The following is a 23,713-nucleotide window of genomic DNA, read 5'->3' on the forward strand; positions in this document are numbered from 1 at the left end:
CAAATGTAGTCTATTTAATCTCCTGTAGTGTGGGAAATTATGTTCAAAATCTCTGTGATCCTCTGTCCCTGGTAAGTTATGCAAGTAGTGACAAGTATACACCATAAAGTCTTGAGATTATATCTGTAATGTGTGGCTACAGACTGTTGATCAAGAGAGCCTGGAAGAAAAACATTATTTTCAGGTGTGAAAAACCATCACCTTTATCAAATAATTTCTCCTGCATCCCTCCCAAGGCATTGTAGCCTATTTAAACTTGGGAGGTTAAGTTTGTAGCATTCATTATGACTGAAAATCTAGTTCACACAATCATGATATTCTCTTTATTAAGTGTTACTGTTAAACAATATTAAAATAAACACAATGTGGTTGGCCTTTTGAAAGGTTCACGGGATATTTATTTCTTTGCCTTGTCTCTTAATTGTGTCTGCTTTTTAAGATTCTGATATGCAAGCTAATGTTGCTGCCGTGTGCCTTATTTGCCACATATTATCTGATTTATCTATGTATAACTTACAATTTACAGTTCTGTCTGGTGCGTATAATTGAAATGCTTAGGGGTAATGTAAACGTCGTTTGACAGAACTATGGCTTGAATCTTTGGTTGGTAGGTTTTCCTGAACCTCAAAACAAATCAGAAATAAATTCTGGCAGATAGCCTGGCAGTTTTACTGTACCTAGCAAAAATATGTTCTGTAACACTCTTCACCCATGTCATTATATGAATTATTAGATAGAACAAGAACAAGTTTCAGAAAGTCTAGCAAGAGATATTCCTGTATCGAGATACCCGTACCAAAAGTGGCTGTTTTACCCACTAGTCCTCTTCCAACCTGATCTCCTTTATTTAGTACCTTCGGCCCCAGTTCATCTCTACCCCTTAACAAATACTTAGTCTCCATCCTTCAGAATAACTGTTCTTTCGTTAAGAATTTGCAACATCTGCTGTCGTGGCATGTAAAGCATTGGGCAGGGTATTGATCCAGCCATGCTTGCTTGCTAACGGTGGGTTAGGAATCCTAAAGGGGCCCTTCAGTTAAACTTCGGGGAGACTCCTCAGGTAATCCCAAGTGCAGGAATTTCCACCTGCATGGGATATGTGTGCAATATGGGAAAGCTTTCCTACTACCCGTGGCCACAGAGTGAGAAGCACTTCACATGTAGGTGCCGGGATTTTTACTGGAGGAAGGCAGGTTCCTGCTGCATCCATGCAACCTTGCTGACCAGCAGAGATGGCGGTTACATGAAGAAAATTCTCTCTGCATCCCTCCAAAATGGGTAATTCTGAACACGTGTTCAGAAATGTTTTCCCATCCTCTTGCTAGGGGGCGGGTTGGCTCTGTTTCACTGTAGGCTGCAGCTACTGGGCCCAGTGCAGTCCTGAATTATCATCAGACAAGCAACTGTTACTGGTACAAGATCATTTACTTGGACAGAAAAATCTTCAGGAAGTGCCGTGGTCATTGTGCAAATTGCATTCTTCTGTCCAGCCAGCCGGGAAATAAGCTGGGCAGGAGCTGAGCAGCAGTTCAGGCAGGCACCATGACTCCACTTTTGGGTGATAGTTTCTATGTTTAGAAGGCAGTTTGTTAATCATTATTCCTTTCCTCTCCGCATGCAGGTTCTTTGCAAGGCACTGAGATATCAAGGCTTGGATTTTCAGAGGCCCTGATTTCAGCAAGAGCCGCACTTCTGAAGTTCAAGCCCCAGACTCGTTACGACAGACTAATCCAATGGAGGGGAAAAAAAAACCAAAACAAACCTGCAGAATGCGGGAGTCAGATCTTTCTGTGGAAAAAATGAAGAGGTCTGTGTCATTTGCTCCTCCACTCCATTGGTCACAAAGCCTGTTCTGGGTAGAGAGATGGAGATATGCTGACTTTTCTTTTCAGTAGAAGTGGGAGATGGATTTGAAACCTGAGCATCGAAAGGCTTTTATTTTTTTTTTATTATTATTTTTTTAGGAATGTCAAGTGCTTGGGGGAGAAGCAGACAGTCAGCAACATCAAAACCTGATGTGATTCTCCTGAAAGGCACTCTGATGCACTGGAAATGCCACATCTCCACTCCTGGGACCCAGTGCAATTATCTGGGGAAAACAGAATAATTTCCAAACTATTGACTTGCCAGTAGGGCTAGGTCAATGTGGCCTGATGCTTTTCAGCAAAAGGCTCCCAGTAGTCTTTAGAAAACTGACAAGTCATAGAGCTGTTTGCTGCTGCTCGTGAGCTCGGAGGGTATGGGACATCAGCTGTTGTGGAAGAAAGGGTTGTAGTTGACTTGAAAGTGAGTGGAAGTAGACTCTCCTTTGCTTGCAGAACTTCTCTGCTGAGGCGTGACAGCTATGGCAAAACCATTTACTGCCATCAGGAGGCAGCTATGAGAGACGAATATGAAATGTGCTGTTCCTTATCCAGGAAACATACAGAGTTTCCCGATGACCGATTTATTATTTTCACGCTGTCCAGCAATATGGAAGGGTGCATCAGGGATCTGCCTTTCTCTGCTCTGAATAACTTAAGTCAGGCTGCAACATGTGAAATGATCGAGCTGACCAGAATTTACAGCTCTAGGAGGAGCTTCTTCTTTCTGTTGGGTTTGTGAGTGATGACAATAAGAGTTACCACATGAACATGACGTAAAATATATGTGCTCATTTCTTTCTCATTTTTCATTTTCGTACTGTTTTATGACTCTGTTCAGCTCTAGCATTGTCGAGCTCTCTTAGGCAAGAGTCTCTACACTGATTAGGTATCATCTTTAAAAATTAGACAGATCGTGTGAGCCATGCTCTTTCATTTTTTACTCTGATCTCCACATTGTAAGTCCCGCATGGCTTTCAGAGAGGCCTGTCTTGTTTAATGTGGACTTTGTTGGGCTGTAATTTATTTTACTTAATTATTTATGGCTACATTATGTATATTAGCTGCACTTGTCTAAATAACAAGGGTTGCAGTGGAAGACTGCCTGTTCAGCTGATTAATTCCTGTTACTTTCTACATTTCTTAAGGTGATTTTGTGATGAGTTTAGATTGCTGTTTATTGTTCCTGGGCTTGTGTCTAGCAGGGACACTCTGGGACAACAGTAAGAACAGGCACAGGCAGAACTTAAATAAATGGACACATAATGCTGCATCTGTTTTGCACCTAAGGATGATTTCAGAAGGATAGGGAAATGTTCGATAACTGAATGGATAAAAGATCACTCCAAGGTAATGTTCTAGTAAAACGTGCATTTAAATCAAGCGCTTGCCATCACAGTTTTGAGACTCTTGCCATTTTTTGGATTCTGTTTTTCATTCATAAAAATACAACAGTGTATAACGTAGTAAATGGAAACATACCCAGAGAAGAGAAATAGATTGGAAGGTTGGTTTCTTGTCTGACACATTCTTTTGTCTGCTTCCTACTGCTTGCTAACAGCTCACAGCCGTGGCAGGCAGCTAGCAGACCAAGTGCAGGCTAGCCATTTTAATATTTATCATTAGGGAAAATACCCTGAGCACACTTTTAATATGGGTTCCTTGGACATAAGGGCATCCATGGCTCTATAAAATGTAAATACATTCTTAATTACCTCAAGTGTCCCTCCTGCCCAAGTGGCTCTTTTACGTGAAACACGTCTCACTGGTAACGAGCACAAATATTGCTAATGGACTGTGAAGAGCATAATGTGTAATCTTTTTTTTTTGTCCTGGGTACCACGCTGGCAATGTGTAGGGTTCGCTTGTTGTTCAGTTCAGGAAAGTTCTCAGGTTTTTTTTTCTCCCTAGTAAGGGAGCTCTTCCTAAATGAGGACCACCACAGTTTTATTCTGGCTGGTCCTATATTTCTTACAGTCTGTCTTGGGCTCTCAGTGTCTATAAGAGGAGAAAACAGCAGTTTGAAATGTGTTACATCTTCCGTTTCTTCCCCAAAGGAAATATTTTCCCAGAAATCCCTTTCCTTTTCCTGCTCCCCAGTTCTGTCTCAGGAACAAGCTCCATCCCTGCTCTTCAGCTTCTCTTGGCAGGACTGTCTCGCACTTCTCCGTGAAGCTCTGAGCTTGTTCATTCAGTTCTCACACTTTAAGGTGGATGCTACATCTTGAAAACTTCTAGCAGGAGAAGCCCAAACTCTGAGATGCCGGGAAGGAAATCACTGGATTTGGAACAGAGCCTGAATGAGGCCTGTGGTGGGGATACTGCCATGAAAGGAGCTGTAAGGAGTGAGAAATGGAGTCTGCAAAATTTTTTTCAGAGCAATGGGAGACTGCTTAGAGGCTGGAGAGTGAAAGATATATCATGGTCAGGGAAAAGAAAGGAGCCACAGTGCCTGATCTGAGAGTTGTAGATGGAGAGAAATTGGAAAAAAAAGACATTCTCTACCCCGCAGTGCTACAGACTGACTTAGAAAGCGTGCGCTGACACTTTAGAGTTGTGCAAGGCTTTCTTGAAAATCTGCATGAGGGTAAATGATGAAAAGCTCTGAAACCTGCTTGTTCTTGAGAGGCTGCTATCTAGGCCTGGCTCTGCTGCATTGCTGCCTGCAAAAATAGGCCATAGAATTTTAAGCCTTGTTGCCTTAGACTAAACAAAGCATGAATAAACGTAGGCTTGGAACGGGAAGGGTGCATCTGTCTGAGCAGTAGTGTTGGCTCTGGAACAGCCTCCAGTTGGGGCAGTGAGGGTAAGTACAGTTAATACATTTAAGGTGCAGCTTCAGTTCTTTGAGAGGGATTGTATGATGACTGCAATGACCCACTTAGAAAGGTCTTTGTGACCTTCTGTTTATCGATAGAGTAAGGGTACTGCCACTACTGGTAACTGTGGGAAGATGCGCTCGATAGCTGTGAAACCCACAAGTGGTGCAACCACAAGCAGCATGGAAATGTCTATGTGTAAGTGAAATTATGCATGCTGCTACCAAGAATTTGAGGGGAGTTGGAGATGTGAAGGTGTCTGGGCCTCATTCGTTGCTGCTGACATACCTTGATGTACCCCGTTCACTATGTGCTCTGTCAGAAGGATGTGGTTTCTGATAAATCACCACCCTTTTCTCCTTTTTCATTCCTGGCTCAGAAATCAGGCTGGAAAGTGGGCAGAGCAAGAGGGGGAAATGAATGAATCACAGAGTCAGTTGCTGAAGACTTTCTAAGCAGTTCTTCTGACACTTTCTCTCAAGCTCAAGAAGAGGAATATCATGGGAGAAATAACTTTACTCTATGATAGTCTTACAGTGACCCTTTTAATAAAAGAGGATTATGTCACCCTGTAGACTATGTTAGCCTAGACAGTGACCTTGTCTCCCCTGTTAGGGTCTCTTTCGCCTGTGGCAGCAGTGCTGTGGTTTGAAGTTCTGCGGTGCTTCTCCTGGGGTGTGGTGGGTGCGACTGGGTCACGCTGCTGTAGCCATGGCACTGGATGTGGATAGATGACTGTGGCAGTAGAAAAGAGTCAAAGCAAAGACAAAAGACCCGGGCAGGGAAAAACAGAGCATAAACTGGGGCAGAAAAGGAGCTGATCTAGAGAACTTGCAGAGTCCTTTGGTGCAGAGTTCATCCAGGGCTGGAGAACGTGAAGTGTTTCAAAGGGGAAGTAGATTTACTCTTTCTGCTGGTACGCTATAACCAGATACGTATCTCGTTTACTCTTCCCTCTTCTACCCCTCTCTGCAGATGTATAATCTCAGTAGTAGGAAGTTCATCATGCTCCACAAAATTAACACATCTGTAATTTATATGCCTTTTAACTTCTAGTTACATTTCGTAACAGAAGAGCCGAGGGTCCCAGCAAATCATTTATGGTACCAGAAAGCTCTGGGAGAAGATTGCTTACTTCCTAATTCAGTCTGACCCAAAGAAGTGAGAGAAATAACTCAGGCCTAAGTTGTTTCCTCTGGAGTGTTTTATACTGGAGTGGCCCACAGCAATAAGTGCTTAAGTGGCATAAGGGAATAGAGGAAGAGTATATAACCAGAGATGATATCTTTTCTAATAGCATTTTTAAGAATTAAAGAATATGACTTAGAAAATAGGATAACTGAAGCACAATGAGCTAGAAAAGGAGCTTTCTCGTTAGGGGACAGACTAATGAAAGACTAAAGTTATCAGCCATGATTTTTACTTAAAAGTGATTTTTTTACTTTCCTCAAACTTTTTTTTTGAGATTCACTAGCCTTTTCATGCTTCACATAAACTCAGAAACAGTCACCTTGTCACGTTTGACATGGGTATATACCACTCTGAGTTTAAAAATATATTTAAAAAATTGTATAGTGTGTAATGCACATCTAGTAAAGCCATATGGGGCAATTATCTCCCCTTGGACTGTGAATCTTGGGAAAGCATAAAGCAGTTCTTCAAGGCTCTCTGTATCTGGTATCATGTAAAATACCTGGAGGAACATTTGTGTCGTTACACAGATTCATTTTTCTAAACATAGAGAAATTTCTATAACAATTTTGGAAATGTGCTTTAGCACGTAGAATCATTATTGTAGGAAAACTTGATCTGTTGATTTTACTTCCATGGTGGACTCTTTACAGTCTGTATCATTTCCACTCCACTTCACTGATGGTGGAAAAGCTTTTTTCATGGTTTATTTAGCAGAAAGTCATTTTGATTAGCAAGATGAGTAATACTTTACAGCTGTTTGCAATTACTGCATCTGTTCTATCAGTGGATTCAAATATTGGAGGCTATATTGGCAGAAACGTGAAATGCAATAGAAATGGGTACAAGAAGGGACACACAGGCGCACATGCACGCTTCATGGATCTAGTCATGTTAAGAGAAATCAAACAGCATGTTAGTCTCAAATCTGTGCCACAAACTCAGAGCTGGTTTTAATAAATTTGAAAAGCAGAACTTCCCGTTTGCAGGTGTAGAGGTTTAGTAGAGGTTTTGCCCCAGACAACTTGGTATAAAAGCTACACACTAATTCTGCTCTGCTGAAATATAGTAAAAGTTTTGCCATTCACTCCAAAGAAGATCAAAACCCGACCCCACATAGATGGAAAAGCAGAACAAAGTATCTGAGAACATCTGGAGACTATGTACAGTCTATATACAAAAGGCTTTATGTCTGGAAGCTTAAAATAAGGGATAGGTTTTTTAATGCTTCTGACTTTATTCCTCCAAATACACAGCTCTCTTCTATGTTCTATCTTCTAAAGAAGGGCTTGCTTTATTTCAAAACTTCTGGTAAATTTTTGTGTTATACTTTCCCAAGTAAATCACTTTGCCATTCTTTTATTACACTTTAGTGGGAGTTTCATGCAGGGGAGAAGTAAAAGGGATACCAGGGAAGCTGGATGAAATAATACCCCTGTCATGGTCTACCACAGTGGGGCATGTCCTTCATTTAGTTGAAAAGGGGAAATGTTTTTATGTCTGGGTCACACTATGTTTATAAGTAAGCCCAGTAATTATTGCAGAAATAAAATTGAGTGGCAAACATCCAGTGTACTGTGGTACTCCCACCTCATGATTTTCTCATGGGAGCATAACATTTCTTTCCTGATTTTAATGTTTCTTTGTACTCCACAGACTACTTGAAACAAATCACTTTGGTCCAAGACTCTGTGATTGTTCTTTGTATGCAAACATCTCAGGTCGGGCAGGATCAGGCTTCTTGGCTCTGTGAAATTTCTGTGCTCTTAGTGATGTAGATGTTGCTGGGGGTTCTGAACTGATGTTTTATTTACCGGGATAAATAAGGGCCATGAGACAAAATCAGAGCTCCACTGGAGAATGTGAAGTTTGCCACCGGCTGTGGGGTGGAGGCTTTGCCCTGGGCACGGCTGAGGTGATCCTGTAGCAGCACTGGAGTCCAGCTCTGGGAACAGGCTCTGCTCACCCCCCCAAGCCCTGAGAGGCACTGCCTCTGACCCTCCCAGGTCAGCTGTCACCCCAAACTGTCTTCTTTTTCTCCAGACCGCCAGCACGCTCTCTCTTGCCAAATGCTGGTTGGTTGTATAAATGATGACTGTATTTCCTTTAGGGACCCTGGAAACAAAGGTGTTTATAAGAGTTTTGATTCCGCACTAAAACTGGGTTGGGATGGCTCTTCTATGTTATTAAGTACACATACTGTCTCCATCCTTGGATATGGTAATAATATTTTTGCCTCAGCCTTACCTTTAGAAAGATTGATGTTGTTTACAGTGCTTTCTATGGGTTTGTGTTATATCAGAGTCCTGACATTCATCAGCGAAATTTATGTGATGTATTAGCTTGTCCATTTCTTTAGGTTAGACAGAAATGAAGGGGGCAGATTTTGATATATCTCTATACATGAGACATCTTAATGCCACATTTCTTTCACCCATTACAGACTACTGAAGATAAGTGCATTCTTATAGCCAGGATTAACACCAATCCCTGTAAAGGATCTCACTGAAATTTGGTCTTTCTCATTTATAGGTGGAACCGTCTTTCTAGAATACTCTTCCCACATCTGAAGCAACAGCTACAAACTATAGAGAAATGAGTCTGCATTGTTTTCAAAGCAGAAAACTATGCGAGTGGTCACTGTAGTTCTCCCAAATACTTTGTGAAGTTATTAATGTGTCAGGACTTTGTGTCAGTCTCTCACTGCATATTTACAGATGATGGCAGAAACTTGTTCTCATCACAGAGAGTCACCTGAAGAGCTAAACTATTCCTCCTTACTTCCCCCAAACAGAATCACAGAATCATTAAGGTTGGAAAAGACCTCTAGGATCATCGAGTCCAACCATCAACACAACACCCCCAGGCCTCCTAAACCATGCCCTGAAGTGCCATGTCTGCATGTCTTTCAAATTCCTCCAGGGATGGAAACTTCTCTGGGCAGCCTGTGCCAATGCCTGACCACTCTCTTGGTAAAGAAATTCTTCCTAATATCCAATCTGAACCTCCCCTGATGCAGCTTGAAGCCGTTTCCTCTAACGAACTCTACTTATTGCGTTCCAGCCTTTAGCATATAGCTGTAATCGCTTGAGTATTTTGAAAGCTGCATAAATGAGAATAGATGAAAAAGAAGATGATTCATGATTATCAAATGAAAGAGAAGTACTGTCTGGGAGAATCAGACTGACTATTAACAGAATCGAGAAGGACAGACTAAATTACGAGATTTTATTTAGAGTAGATTGTAATGTGCCAAACTATTCTAAAAATCTGGCTGAAAATAGAGAGGTACCACTATAGTGGCAAAATTTAGATTCAGGTGCATTCGCAATCACGAACAGCAGCACCTACGCTGTACTGTTAAAGAGTCTTTTCCAGCTCAGCTTGATAGGCATGCTGATGCAAGTTTGACAAAGAAAACGTAATTCAATTTTGCCAGTGATGGAGATTTTAACACTTGCTTGAAATAAGTGATAACCTGGCACAAGAGGGTTAAAGGATTACTGCACAGTATTTCATGACTAATAACAAAACCTGTTTAAAAGCTCCGAGAACCATGTTTGAAGTACAGTGAAGAAGCATTGCTTTAATGAATTTCACAACAACTATAATCATTGTTTTTTCACTCATACCGTACTATTTTCTGTTCTCCACAACGAGAAACAGGAAAGATGACCGGATAACTTGTTTGTCCTCACTAATACTGTTCACACACAGGACGGGGAACAGGTGGTGAGAAGGATCTGCGTATAGCTGAGAAGGCCATAACTGAGATGATCAGAAATCTGCCATGGAGGCAAGTCTAAGAATGTCTAGATAGAATCCAGGGCAATACTTTTTCTTTCTTGCCCCTCAACTTGTTTTTATATCTACTTATATTCCCTCTTTCTTGCTGCTTTGTGACAGTAAAGGGATGTAACTGCCCTTTACTCATCTCATGTCATGTGTCACATATCGCCCTGCTTAGGAGCAAACCTCATGCGGGAGCACCGTCCAGCACATGTTCTCCTGTGAACCCTCCAGCATTTTAGCTGCCTTCGCAGTGCCAGGGTCAGACAGAAAAGAGGACTCAGAGGTCCCTAAGAGGGTGCAGTCATTTCCTGCCGCAGAGAGAAGGAATGTTAAAATGCTCTGAGCTCAGGCTGGGCTCAGGCTGCCCTTAGGGTTCGGTAGGGATGCCAGGGCTGTCCCACCAGTGCAGCGTACAGGCACCCACAGAGCACACTGGAAGGGCTTCTTGTAACATATATATGTGGCCACCTCAGCTGAGCTAATGTGCTTGGAGGAGTTTTACCTTTTGCCTATCAAGGCTCAAACCAGGTCACAGGCTGACACCAAGATGTGTCACCAGTATAATTTCTACTAGTGCTACCTACTACTGTAGCAAGTACTCAGTAAACTGCCCTGTGGTTTCAGCTGCCCCAGCAATTTCAGCCACTTATGCCCAGCATTGGAGAAGAGCAAGCAACCTCTGTGCTCCCCAGACGACTGGCAGCGTGGGGATTTGCAAATGTGCACTGGCCTTCAGCAGCAGCCGAAAAGAGATGGGGACTGCGCGGGTGGTGGAGCGAAGGGGCAGCACACCGTCTTGCTCTCAGCATGCCTGTTGCACGGTGGTGAATCCCTTAATGTCATATATTCCCGCGGGAATGTAAATAGATCTGGGAAAGTCAAAATGCAGGGGAACCTAACCTGCACTCACCATCGCTTCTTTCTGAATTCGGCATTACAGCTGGAGGCTGAGGCTCTGTGTTAGGAAGGGGGCAGAAAAGGTCTCACACTTGCCCTATCTAGACGCCTGCATAGGGTGGGAACAGGCCTCGTGCAAGATAGAACTCCCCCACCCAAGGTTAAGAAGTAATATCTCATGTTTCGTCTAGATTTTCTCCCTCTACTTTCTGCTTTGATTTTTTAATTTTCTTTCCTGCTGTTCTTGTAGATCTGGATGTCTGTGAAATAATATTCCGGCCAGTTCTGGGGAGCTGTACATGTTTGCTAATTAGTTCAGAGGTTGTGCTCTGAAAATAACAAAGTTTTATCAGTGTCAGGCAATGTGATTTTTACCATTTTGGAGATAGAGAAGTCATATCTATCTGCTCTGCTAGACAGCACTTGTGCCACATTGAACAGCTACAAAGGCACACTTTTTTACTAGAACTGCGATACGACATTATGATTAAAACTGAAACACATCAGGAATCATCAGATTTTGTTATATAAATATTAAATAGGATTTTTTTAAAAATAACCAAACCAGTCACATCTTAAGTGCTTAAAATGGGGCATCTGATTTTGAAGTGCTGAATGTTGATTAAAAAAAAGAAAGGGGAAAACATTTTTACACTGAGAAGTGGATTGGGTGCCCTCTCCAACATTAATTTTCAATTTTACATGCAAAGCAGATTAATATTTATTTCTGAGTGGGGTCTGCCTGTACCGTGTACGTTCTTCGTGCAATTTTGAGGTCATTCTTGTAATTCAGTATTTTCCATTCTGTCACACATTCATTTTTTTCATTTCTTGGTTGTTTTTTTTTACCAGTACATAAGTGAACACTTCTGAGCTGCACACCACAGGAGACATACAGTTCCAAAAAAGGGCAGAGACAGATGGAAAAAGCAGAGTTTCAACCTTTACAGATGAGAATGTGTGTCCATTTAATAATAATAAAAAACCCACCCAACTCAAAAATATTTTCAGAAAATTGAAGTCCCAACAATAGACTGCAGAAGCTATGGGGCAGCAGAGAATTAGTCTATGATCAGCAACAAAAGTAATGGGCCAAGAACCTCTGCTGCCACTTGATAGCTGTGTACACACAGAGGACCAGTTCAAGGCTTAGGTTTCTTTGACCTCTTCTTCATGATAAAAGAAATCACTGCATAATGGTAAAAACTATAAACTGGAATAAAACAGAGAAAAGAGTAAGAGGGAACAAGAAGGGAAAAAGAAAGACTGGGGAGATTAGGAAACTTAACTGTCTCTTCCACTAGAAAGATGTTTGGACAAATACAGATGACATTTCTATTGTCCCAGCTACCTATTTGCATTTCTCCCTTCCCTTTGCCCAGTAAATATAAACCTGAAGAGAGATGCCCTGACTTTGGTGTCTGTACCCTTCCTGTTCTGGGGTCGGTGCTGGTTGAGGCTATATTGTACCTGTTTCCCATAATTAAAATAGCACTGCCTTGAACTGGATTTGTTAGCTCAGAACACGAGAAAGAAGTGTGACTGGAAGAAAGGAGTCACTATTCTGTCTCTTGGCCTCTTCGCTATTGCCCGCTCCTGCTTCTCCATCCCCAGCGGCATGAAAGTCTCACCCAGCCTCAGTGACCTCCAGTGACAGGCTGCAGACCCCAGTGGTTTTCCCACTGCTGGGAGTTTTTCAAACCGGTGTCCCTCCAGACACATGGACCTACTTCAAGAAGACACAAAATGCTCACTGCCATCAGCCTGTAGAAGAAGAGCCAGCCCTGCAGCCCCAGTGTTTGCTGGGGCTTTGCCTCATCATGTGAACCATTGGAGTGGGCTCGCTGGCCAGGAGCTTCTACTGTCGTTTCTAAGAGACCTGTAATATCAGAGATGTCAGAGCTTGGAAGAGAATCAGTGCTCCCCTGGCCTGAGTCCTAAGGCCAAACTGTCAGCAAACAGCTGGGAGCAAGTTGAGGTTTTTTTAAGTAGAGGCATCTCTATGGGAACTGCTAGAAAGTTTTTCCTTGTGTCCAGTTCAACCACTTTGGATTTCCTGGGAATATGTTTCTTAAGAAGATCATAGAAAAGACCTATCCAGAACTATTTCTTGTCCATCAAACCAAAGGAGTGGATGTATTTTTCTCTTCCTTACCACTTCCCATCTCTCAGTAGATTTTTCCCTTACAATCTCCTGGTAGATCTCCTTTCCCTCACTGTGGCCTTTCCAGCAGGATCCCCTACAGTTTATCACCCAGAAAATGCTCTTCCTTCCGTAAGTCTCAGCTTGCCCTTTTCCTTTGCCACAATTCACTGTAACTCTCCTTATTAATGTAAAATAAAAAAGACCTAACTTGCATTACATGCTCACAGGAAGGCCTGCAAATTCTCTAAAAAACACAGAGTTGAAAAAAAGATGGGAAACAAAGAAAAGAATTGAAATGAGTTGCTTAAAAGGTTTGTGAAAGTGTGAAAAGACTTACTTTGGTTGTCCAATATTTGTCATTCGTTTAATCAATTAATTTACTTCTCACAGCCAAAACACTGCCATTAAAAAGGCTTACTCAGATGCTTTACCCTGTTCATATTGATTCATTTTCAGTGAAAATATCAATATCTTTGTATAGATCTAGACCTTAAAGTTACTTGATTATTGATTGAGAAACAGTTGCTCAGTCTGAGCAGGCATATTTCTGCTGTGTTCAACAATAATAAGAAACCAAGCTTTTGCATGGATAGACATTGTGTAGGACCATCTTTAGTCAGTGTATTACTTGTCAGAGGGGAGCAGAAGTCTACCAAAACGACTTTTCTGTGGCCTAGTGTGGTCAACACTTCCCATTTCATTCATCAACTATTGAAAACTAAATTAGAGAACTGTGTACCCTTTTCAGTAATTGTTTCTTCCTGTCACTCTGAAGGCAGAATGAACTTTCCTCATGAAAACCGTAATAGTAAATAATACATACAAATCATGTTGCTTTTCTGGCAGCCTCCAAGCATATTTGTGAAGCATGGGGAGTATTATACATTGAGATGTAACTGATTTAAACATCTGGTGGTTTTGGTGACCTGTGAGTTCTGCTGGAACAACTGGCCTTTGTAATCAGGAATTGGAGATGAACAGGGTTGGAGTTTCATCTCACATTCTGTAGCTAATTTCTTGGATTGTAGGAAAACTTGGTGTTTTGACGTTAACCAGAGAAAAAGAGGAGTAAAAAAGAAAACAGGAAAGGTTTTCTAATGACCATGATTGTAAGTGAGGAGCACAATGCTGGAGCCTAAGATTTTCTTGGGGTAAGAGGAAAACCTGCTGCTGTGAGTGCAGATGAGGTTGTTCTGTGCAGATGCCGAACAAAGGTATAAGTGAAGTCACCCAGTGCCTTTGTAGGACTTTCTAAATCTTAGCCTTTGGCGCTTCACCGCCGTGGGCTAAATGGCAGGTCGCAAACACTACGTGTGACAGCCAGAGCTGGCTCAAGCCTCCTCAGGGAGGGTAGCAAACCTGAATGGTGTCACCCCAAGAATGAGGGGTTGGGGCCAAGGTGGGAGCCCAGCCCTGCATCCCATAGCAAGGGGAGGAGGGTGAAGAAGGCGCAGAGCAGGGCTCTGCCCTCCAGCAGTATCTCCAACACCACACAGCTGAGCTTTTTTTTTTTCTTTGGTGGCAGCAGCACAATCCTGTATATCCAAGTGTCTCCTTTAGGGCAGTCGGGTACTGGCAAGGAGCAGTTTTAGTGTGTGACCACGGGTTTGCCAGTGTGGTGCCACAGGTGGTTGCCGTTTCTGTCCATGCCTGCAGGTGAGCTTGTGGCCAAAGCCTTAGAAATACAGAAGCAATCATCCTAAATCAGCCGTGTCTTATCTCTGACGTGGGCCAAGAGCAGATGTTTCAAAAGAGGTAAGAGGTCATAGCACAAACAATACAGAAGAGTCTGCCCATCATGATAGGAGTGGGAAATAAAAATCTGTAATTTGCGGGTACTAAATGTCAGTTCTGGAATTATTTCAGTTTGAATTATTAAGAAGTATGCTCTGTTCTTTTTATTATTTTTTTTTATTTTCCAAATAATTTATAAAAGACCACAATTGGTTGACTCAAAATGTGCAAACGCAGTTAATGGTTATGATACCACATTTACAAAATACCGTATCTGACATTAATCAGACTTTACAGTCTGTTCGTCAAGGTATCATTTTCAGTAGTTCTCTAGGTCAGATGGACCAGTTTGAAAACGCTCGGAGTTCTACAAGACTTCACTGCATCCAGGAAAACAGCAATGGAAAGTCGGGCTAGAAGAATGGAGTGATACGAACTGGTCATCGGTTGTATTGGTGATGACAACGTCAAGGTCAGTCTGTGTGTCTATCAAGATCCTTTGAGTCGGCTGGAGAACCCAGTCACTGGTAAGTAAAGGCCATATCAGCCTTATATGTTTTAGATCCTTGATTCTGCAAAAAATAAACGGGGTAATAAATGGAAGGCCCTTGATCTCACATGTAAACAAGAGCTTCTCACATGTAAACAAGAGCTGTCCAGTGTACAACTGGCTCAGATGAAGTCCTGAGCTGATGATGTTTCCAGAAGGAAAAAATACCGTCAGCATGGCTTTTCCCTGGATGCCCTGCAGTTTTAGGGGTTTGACAATATCGTGTTCAAAGGCATGACAATATGAATTTAGCGAAGAAAAATGTAGTTTAATAATGTTTAAAATAATTTGTTTGCCCTGCAGCGTATATAACTATTAAAGATAGTAACATAAAAAGAAAAACGTGCAAATAGGAGAGATTTATTCTGCTTTTACATATTCTACATCTCTTTATGAAAAACAGAACATTTAAAATGGAAAAGCTGCAGAGTTCTGAGGCTTATTGTGTCCACAGGACCTAATTTTGCATGAAATTATAATGTTTGCTGTTCAGTTGTTAGGGTGCTAATAAGGAATAAATCCTACTATGACAAAGTAAAGGCATCTGTGTAAAACTGGCATGTGATCAGAGTCACACCGGGTTACTCTCTACTGCAAATCGGCCAAGAAGATAGTAGATCATCCCTTTTCATATGTAAGGAGTGATAACTGGGCTACATTAAGAAATATTCCTTAAGACATAACCCGTATATATGAGCCTATTTACAGTATATCTTCAGAGCAAATCCTCCATTTTAAATGCCAGAATGAGAAACAGATAAATTTGTGCTTCAATTTGTTTTGGTTTTGTAATGTCGATTTTCTATTGACTTTAATTACATGTCATTGAATTCTGGGTTGCAAATCACTCTCTCTGTTCTATGTATGTTTGAAGGGTGCAAAGCATTCTTTTAGAAAGATCACATTCTTCCCCTGACTCTAGTCTTCACATGCACTTCTGCCTGCACGTGCCTCTTTCCCCCCTGGAGTTCACATGCGGAATGATGTGGTACTCTGGCCAGCCTGTGTTCAGCAAAAACATTACAAATACGACCTGTACGTGGGCATCTTACGTGGGTTTGGGGCAGATGCAAATGTCATTGACAGGGCACACACATTCTTTTTAATCATGCCGGGGAGCAACGCTCATTTTAATGAAGACCGTGCGCTTTATTTTACCCTATGCCATACATCAAAGAAGTCGTCTCCATGAGCATGTAGAGCACAGGAAGTAATTGGGTTTAGAGCAGTGAGAGGAAACTGCCTCAGCAAAATCTTCTCAGTCTTGACGACTTCTTTCTGTTGCTGGTGTCTCTGGAGAGTACATCGTTTTCTGTCTTTGCATGCAAAGATGAGAAAAACTGATTGGAGTCTTTAAAAGGAGGAACTAACTGCTAATGCTTATATTAGTGAACTCTCAGTTATTCAGAGCTGGGAGGTAGATGCAGAGCACAAAGACAGCTTCTTGCACAGACTCATTTTTCCATAATACTCTAAGAAGAGCAGACCTGAGGTGAATGGAAAGTTTAAATCAACTTACATTTTTCAACACTTGCCAGTTTGACAAAGATGGCCCGTTTCTGAAAGGAAACTGATTTCTTTATCATAGGCTTAAAAATCAGTTCGGTGTCTCCTTCTTGTGTAACATCCATGTACTCTGGTGACTCCCTGCGTTACCTAAAGAATAATTTAAGGAAAATCTATCCATGGAACAATCAATTTGATTTATTTATTTTTGCTTGGTCTTTATTTTGAAAATTCACTGAATGTATTAAATTCCCATATGGTTCTCTTTCTTTCACTGTCAATATGTTGATGACCCTGTGTCTTTCTTGGCTCTGCTCAACAGGTGAAGCAGAAGTGTCCGTATCACGACATTTTTCAGTACTGATCCAGAAGTGAGAAAGCCCTGCATGAATCACTATATTCTCCTAAAATCCTGCAGCAAGTAGAGTATATTAAAAAAAAAAAAATCACAAGTTTCTAAACACAGATTTTGCATACAACGAAATGGCAGGGCTATCTTCCATATATCTGGAAGGTGGTGTCTGCTTGGAAGCAGGATATTCTTAGGACCTGATTTCCAGATAAACTATGCATGGAAAACGTGAGTCTGTTGAGCATCTAACTTTTGTGTGACTTAGAATGATTATTTCTGTGTGCAGGTACCTGATGTTGCAACTGATAGTGTTCTAAGGCTGTATATAAATGACGAGCAAAGTTATGTGTCTGTACATAAACCTTTAACATGGTTTCTGTTCGTCGCTATGATGAAAATGTTTTGGCTAATGTGGTGGTTTTTGCCTCAGATAACTTTGTTATTGTTTTGGATATTTAAAAGCTCATTATTAAAACTTAAAGGTCCAATAACTGAACTGAGTAAAATAGCACAGGTCTCTGACTTCAGTAGAGAGAGCCTGATTTACACCAGCTGAGAATCTGATTGTTGCTTTTGAGCTATTGTAATTGCTTAAGTGAAACAGCCAAAGTAATTGGTGCAAACTAATACAACTGATGGAAGAAGATTCAGTGTTTGTCGATACCAACTATGCTATGGAGAACCCAATCAATGAATTAGTCTATCAATTAATTAGTCTAGGCAGAAAATTACTCCCTGTGTCGTTAGTCCATGAAAAGATCAATAAAGTCAAATGTCTAGTTTAATGTTTCTCACATAATGATTATATTATGAGAAGAAGAATAAAACCAATGTTTATACTGTTTCATTTACAGTTTTCAAGTGTGCAATTAGCAAAAAGATACCCAGATAGTCCTGTTGGAAAGATAAAAAGCACGAATTTCAGGATTTTAATACCGTAAAGTTATTTGTCCTCCTGTCTGTTTAAGCTGCACCTTCAAGGGAAGGATATTCCTACAAGGAAACGATAGCGTGGCCTAAGCGTTCACGTATGCGGAGCCACCATTTTGTCAGTGCTTCTCCGTGGGAAATTGTGGCAAGAATGCCTGGCTTTTAGGCCAAATCCTTTACTTTGGCAGGGGCTAGACTGAGCCACCTCTCTGGGATGACTTTGGCAGTTCACAGCTGTTGTGTCAGCATCAGAAACACACTGGGCGGAAAACTGAGAACTCAACCTTTTTCTGTTTTAATTGGCTGTAGTCTTATTATTTCTGCTCAGTGTGGCCTGGTCACCCACACTTTGAATTTTGCATATTTATAATTGACTTTACAGCAAAAATAAGCAAATACGTCTTCTGTTACAATCTGGTAAAGTCCCTAATTATGAAGCCTTTAAAGCCTGGCTGTTTGCCCTATGAAAGAGAAGTAGCCATTCTTGCTTTCATGCACACACCCATTTGGTGGTTATGAATTTTAAAAGTATGCATAGCACTATGGAAAAAAGAAGAGTTTTGGATATCACCTGTATAAAATGCAAGACATGAAAATCATGTGGAAACCGAAGTCACAGGTAATTAATCAGGCTTGGAGGCTGATGAAAGCAGATTTCGCAAAGGTGGACGAAAAAAAGTCCAAATTACCTGAAAATAAGATTTTACTGGAAGGAAAAATGTGTTGCGGTAATCCTGCGATAATCTGCTGTAATGAATACTAAACATACAGCAAATATCAAAATAAGGGTATCTACAGTCAGTGAATAATTACTGCTTTGAGATGATCTAGGCTTTGGCGAACATGTAGATTACTTTTAATGTTGGACATAAGCTTTTACGTTTTTAGTCCGTTTCTAGACTTTCTATCCGTACTGTCTTTAAAAGCTTAGTCTTTTGCTGAACAATAATGTGTTACTTCATGTTTCATATTCCAGTATCAATTTTTCTATTAAAAACAGATTAAATTTTAAATAACTAGCGATATGTTCAATAAAAGCTAGCTGGATGAAAAATTAATGTCTGCAGGCCTCCTGTTTTGCAGGGATTATCTGAACTAGCCAGAATAAAATTTAAATGTGCTTGCTTTTCTCAGTTTCAGTGTTTTCTACCTAAAACTTGTACATTGTACATGCTTTAAGGTATCAAAAATGAAATAATGGCTCGCTTCAGTGTGGAGAATTGTCACTTCCAAGCTGTTGCACAGGGAGTCATAGGAGATACGTGCCCAGGTCACTTTGTGTCCTCCAGAATATCTAGCTTTGAAGCAGAGGATCCCACCCGTATTGCCGCTGTGCTAACGTCGCGGTTGTGTTGCCTCTTTGCAGGAGGTGCCTGGAGCCTGCGGAACAGCTGCCCAGCAGATGAAGAATTGGCGATGGAGCAGATGTATTTCACCTATTTTCCATATGGACAACCATTCAGGGGTAGAGGAAGTAAACGTCACACAGACAATCCTTTCTTCCAAAATTCACAATGCTAATGTCATGTTCCTAAAATACAGCCTTGTCTCAAGGATTGACTGAATCAGAATAAGCCATTAAACTTCTCCTACTTACCTGGCCCACTTCCCAAGATGAATGTCCCTGAAAGGCCTCTTTTCAATGCAGACCCAACAGGGCATGCATGGCATGGGTTTCCTGCAAGTGAATATCTGCAGGTTAAGAAAAAGCCTTGACTGGTTTTAGGTGGTTTCAATATCCCACAAGAGTTGCTGTAAAAATATACTAAGGCTGCAACTTTTGGGGGCATGAAGGAATTGGCTCCTGCAAGTGAAAATTTGCACAACACTGTCAGCAGGACATTTTTAATGTGGATGTGTAAGATGTGCAGATCAGCCTCTTACAGTGGTCCTCTGTGAGAGTAACCAGTATTCATCGCTGCCAGATCTTTAATTCACAGTGTCACTAATCCTGATGTGGATTACCTGGATAAACTTTTAACTGGGTATTAAACCCCCTAAAGATAGATGAAGTAAAGACACAGCTGCATTGATTGTTTCTGCCGCTGGTGGTAGGTGACACCAGTCTTTACAGGGACACTTCTGGAGACACCAACACACATGCCTAAAGATAAGAGGCTATTTAAAAAATAATTTATCAACAATCAAGTGAGAAAGAGATAGTTTTTTCCAGGGTGTGGATCAGAGTGAGAAACGAACCAAATATACTTTAAAGCCAGCCAGGAAGGCGGGCAATCTGGCTGCAATCTGATCACCGCCAGCACATACACACATCTATTTGGCTTTTCAGAAGACAGAAATTCTCCTCATCTGTGGTTAAAGAGGTACCTTGAGAACTCATGCAGCACATTAACAGAAATCTAGTTTTCTCTATTAATGGTTGTTTTGCTTGGGTGGGAGACTTCCACTGCATAGAGCAACAGAGTGTGGCTCCACCAGACCTGAGCAAGTACGGAGGTGGTTTAGGGTGCAGTGCAAAGTGGTTTAGCTTCTTCGGGCTTTTGCATTTAAAGTCAGCCTGCAGCAGCCTCAAGGTTGGCAGCTGCGGGCAGATGTGTGTGATGCAAACACTGGCCATTGGCCCAGCTGCTTACCTGGGTCAGGATGACTGGCTGGTGTCACTGTGATGGGATTGCACTGGAAGAGACAGGGGTCCCACGCGTTGTCCTCCAAACGTTTCCGATCACTTTTCAGATTAACATAGCACTCGAGTCCCATTTATGGACAGGGACACCCTGCGCTTGGCACTGAGCACGAGAGGCTGTGCTCCAGAGTTTACACCTATCTGCCAGCACGTGGAGGGGGAGAGGAAATGCACTCAGCGCTGGTGGAACAAGAGAGAGCCCGATAGCCTGTAGTCTTAAACACACCACCTCTCTAAATATCTCTCTCAAATACGCAAAGGAGAGTTGTTTTTTTTTTAAGGAGGAATTTGAAGATCAGTGAAGTAACTTTGCTGCTGTTTGCAGAGAACCTTTCTGCAGCCTGAGTTACCAGCAGGGAGAAACCATGGAAGTGCTTGTTTAAAAATACCGCACAGAGTAATAATACCACAGACAGAGTAATTTCCTTGGTATTTATAATATTTTACTGGCGGGGGGGGGGGATTATGCTTGTGTTTAAATTTAAAAGGATTTAGAGAGTACAAAAATCAACAAGCACAACATAGTGTTTTTTCCCTTTAAATAATTTGCTCATTCAAGCTAAATGTGGAGAGAGAAACCCTTGGTGCTATTAACCGATCTCGTGTAATATCGTTATAATAAAGAACTGGAAAAAAATAAGTATGACAGAAGAATCAGGCCCCACGGGATTTACCCCAGGTGGCACCAAACCCCGCGGTCCCCGCAGCCAGGTCCCCACCAGGCAGGGGTCTGCATGCGTTCGGGTCCGCCTGGGAGCTGGCGAGGGGGCAGAGCCGGCTGCCGTGCGGGCAGCTGCCCTGCTGCCTGCCTGGCTGCGTGGGCAGCCACGTCTGGCCCAGGGGGAGCAGGGGGTGAATGACGCCTTCCAGATCCGACTGGGAGCAAAGAGGGCTAGTGCACACCAGCTGATACGGCTGGCACGGCTTTTCTCACTAGTATTGAGTAAATCCCCAAAGGCTGCGGATGCCAATGAGCGACTAAAGGTTCTAGTGCTCATCAGAGTCGTATTATCCCAATGATCCATGTCTGTTGGTTCAGCAAAATGGAGGCTAGAAATGTCATGAGAATAGGATCTCTCCAGAGAGCAGAGTAATTCTGCTTCCAGTCCCCTGGGGCAGCAGCAAGAACCGAGGTGAATAAAAATGGGAAATAGCGTTCACAAGGGTAGAAATTTCTCTCTGTGATCACAGAAGCTTTGCACAGAGTGTCATTCTTAACTTTGAATGTGTAAAGCATTTGCCTTACATTCGGTTTGGTTCTGGTTTGTATTTTGGACTGAGCTCTTTCCCCTACTCTAGTTCTTGCAAAAATAACAAGCTCTAAAGCTTGTCCAGCGTGCTTCAGCAAACCGAGCAGTAACACTCACTGCACTGGACCATGACCATATGTACGTGCAAGGCTGTCTTTTTATATTCCATTTCCACGGTCAGACGGTGTCACAATGTCTTTGATACAAATGATTTCATTGACTTAATAGCTGATTGTATGCCACAGAAGTTTGCAATAACCTCGGAGGTCATTTTTAGTAACGCTGTTTTGCAGAGCCCAGCCAGTGCTCTCAACCTCCGCAGCTATCCGTGTGGTTTCAGCTGTACCACCATCCTCTTCGTGCCCTAGATAGCCCCATAGCCTGCTGGGTGGGAGAAGCTTCACAAGGGAGTGCCCGCACAACCCCATGAAGGCAGGCAGCTTTCACGCAGGGCAGTGGGTACCTTTGCATTGCTTTGTGCAACTGGAGTTTTCGCATATTGTATTTCATCTTTTTCCTCGTTCCTGATGCCCAGATAAAGCAAGCACGATCTAACAGCTGCCACAGAAGCAATCCTCATGACCTATCTAGATAGGCAAAGAAGTGAACCCACTTTGTCCAGAGGCCTACGTATTCCAAACCTGATGTCTAATCTACTAAATCAGCTCCCTGAGTAGCCTATTACTGTAGGGAAAAATAGGCGATTTAATCGCTGATTTTTCATGTATTTCCTTGAATTAAGCTCTGTCTAGAACTTGGCAGTACTCATTGGGGAGGCATGGAAAGGAAATTTCTGTAAGGGGGAAAAGTTTGCTTTTAACTGGTCTGAAAATAGTCTGGTTAAAACTGTGTTTAGTGACTCATGCAAAAGAGTCTTGAAGAGTCAATTAGACACGCACAAACTAACGAACTGCAAAAAAAGGTTTTCCCTCCATTAAATGCCTCTCTGTAATCATCAATAGTCTTAAAAAGTGTAATGATTTCTTATCAGTGCTTGAATGAACCGTAAAACTACCTTTTGAAATATTGACATTTCCACAATTTTGAACACAAGAATATTTTCCCTTCTATATAGAAGCTGAAGGGCATTGTCTTGCAGTATGTTTTATTCCTGCTGGAGAACATACAGCATAATGCAAATAAGTACTCAATAGCCTGCATTTTTCCCCTAACAGGTTACATGAGGCTCCTCTGTTTCACATGCTTTAGCGTTTGAATTGTGGGTTAATCAAGGCATTCTCTGTGTGGGGTGTTTTGTGTGAGTAGAGAGATCACTATCTTGGTCTTTGAAACTGAAAGCAGAAACATTTCAGAAATGGTTTATGGTTGCATTTGTGGGGATGGTTTAGCAACATCACATCGAAGGAATGCTCTTCACCTGGGCAAATCATGGTAGCTCCGTTAATATCAATGAATTGCAGTGATCTACGTAGCCAAATGTCTGGCCCCTGCGACACACAGTATCACAAAGGAAACCATCATAAAAATAGAGAAAGCCACAGATAAAAACTGTGGTATGTATGTGATACTGAACTTTCTTATTCTACAGTGGATTATAAGCATGGTTTATTCCAGAACTAATATCTATAGCTAATTGCAGAAAAGTCAGTGGAACAATTTTTCCATCAGAAAATGCACTTCCGTCATATCTGAAACTCTGCAGAATGCCGGACTGACACCCCCAACAGCCCCTATCAGTCAGAAAGGAATATGGGGGTGGCAGAAACTCATGATTTGTCAAGCAGATTGGTATTTATGAAATAGAGTGTTTCAATTTTTGCTTTTGAAAGTACCCGTGTGTATGGTTTATTTATTTCTGTATTGTATTCTAGATGACGAGACAATTTAAAAATGTAAAATGTCAAAAGAAAGCATTTGAAGTGATTTGAGATGTCTTTCTTTTTCCAAAAATTTGCTTTCATTTTGGAAGGAAAGCAGATTTTGAAGCTTCCAAGTCCTCTCTCTGCAGTAGCTTTTTCCCTCTCCAGTCTGCTCTGCTAATGACACCACGTTGGCTCCCTGCGCGCTCTGGGTTTTTTA

General features: G+C 41.8%; 1 long non-coding RNA gene across 1 annotated transcript; it reads left to right on the top strand.

The window, feature by feature from the left end:
• Nucleotides 1–1,578: 1,578 nt before the first annotated feature.
• Nucleotides 1,579–17,378, top strand: LOC142058376 (uncharacterized). Its single transcript, XR_012660943.1, has 3 exons — nucleotides 1,579–1,807; nucleotides 14,364–14,968; nucleotides 16,820–17,378. It is a non-coding gene; the product is annotated as an uncharacterized LOC142058376 (long non-coding RNA).
• Nucleotides 17,379–23,713: the final 6,335 nt, after the last annotated feature.

The sequence above is a fragment of the Phalacrocorax aristotelis genome, chromosome 6, assembly GCF_949628215.1.
Source record: "Phalacrocorax aristotelis chromosome 6, bGulAri2.1, whole genome shotgun sequence".
NCBI classification, from domain to species: Eukaryota; Metazoa; Chordata; class Aves; order Suliformes; family Phalacrocoracidae; genus Phalacrocorax; species Phalacrocorax aristotelis.